Here is a 1,576-nt window from a genome sequence, read left to right as displayed (position 1 = left end):
AGGGTCAAGTAACTTGCCCAAGGCCAGGGAGGGAGTCAGTGGCAGAGACTAGAAACAGCACCAATTCTTTCACTTTCTATTGCTGTGGTTTCTCCACTAACCATTGCCACCATTTCGGTGTATATGATTTCCCTAACACTGCACTCTCCATCCAAGCAGTTCTCGCCCATTCCTTTCTGCTTTGCTTCCTTTCCCTTAGGAAGCAGGTGCACGTCCCACTAGCTAGTCGATATGCAAACTGGGCTGAGGTGCAGAGCAGCTGTGTGACTAGAGAACCATCATCATCCTACAGCCTGACTATGGACGGGGACCCCACGCTGTAGCTTGGCCCACTAGAGTTGGTCAGAAAACAGATCTTTTCCCCAGTAAGTTTTTTAAATTAACCCAGCTCTGAATGTTTTCAACATAAGCAGCTGAAAAAGGTGCAATCCGTTCCCAGCCTCGCCCCCAGCCAACACCTGCCAAACCAGAGAGGAGGAGGAAGGTCGGTATCACTAACCCAGCTCGCACCCATCCAGTGCACTCTGTGTAAATCACCCGACTGCCCAACGTGGGTGCTCAACCTCTGCCCTGGAGCTGTGGCATCTGACCCACGGGGGCTCCGGCAGCTCAGGGAATTTGGCAGTGGGGAAGCAGTGGCAATAGCACCACCCTCCCCCACACGCAAACATCCACGTGCCCACGGCTGAATCGGGGCTGGGCCATGCCCAAGTCCTTGCAGGGCGGGGTTGGGGCCGGGCCAAGCCCTCTTCTCCTCCGCAGCAGGACGGGGACCTGCTGTGCCTGCCCCGAGACTGCTGGCTTGATCCAGCCCATGTAGGTTGAGCAGCACTGGCCTAACCCAGTGCCTCTCCTCAAGCACCAGCTTTGCTTGTCTGGACATTGCACGCAGATGCTCAGCTCTCAACTCTCAAAGCAAGCGCTCTGGTCCCAGCTTAGCAACAGCTCGAGAGCTCGCGGCAGGCAGAGGCAACGCTCCACGGATACACTAAGGCATCTGTCAAGGCCGAGCCCAGGAGCCGGCTGCCCACCCACTCCCCCGGCATCGTCTCCACCTCGTACAGTCACAGACCGGAGGGTGGGAAGGGAGCTCAGGGGGCCACATCTAATTCAACCCCTGCTCCAAGCAGGACCAGCCCCAACTACATCCTCCGGGCCAAGGCTTTGTCCGATTGCACCTTGAACACCTCCAAGGATGGAGACTGGACACACTCTCTGGGTTGCCTGCTCTGGTGCTTCACCACCCTCCTCCTGAGAGAGTTTTCCCTAATATCCAACCTGGACCTCCCTTGCTGCAGCTAGAGCCCATTGCTGCTTGCTCTGTTTGGCCCTGCGGAGAACAGTCCAGCGCCATCCTCTCTGCACCCCCCTGCAGGGAGCTGAAGGCTGCCATCAAGTCCCCCCGCAGTCTTCTGCAGCTCCCTCCGTCCAACCCTGCTGGGGCAGAGCATCCCCCGTCCGCCCTCCGCTCCCTCAGCAGCAGGGCGGGCAGCGGAGCCGGGCAGGCGGGCAACACTCGCGGCCGTGGAAGGGGCCGGGCCTTCCCTCGATGCCCCCACAGCAGTGCCGGCTGCCC

Source organism: Gavialis gangeticus, unplaced genomic scaffold, assembly GCF_001723915.1.
Source record: "Gavialis gangeticus isolate Ggan-Ray unplaced genomic scaffold, GavGan_comp1, whole genome shotgun sequence".
In the NCBI taxonomy this organism is placed as follows: domain Eukaryota; kingdom Metazoa; phylum Chordata; order Crocodylia; family Gavialidae; genus Gavialis; species Gavialis gangeticus.
The sequence above is the reverse complement of the archived record's forward strand: the minus strand, read 5'-3'. Positions refer to the sequence as shown.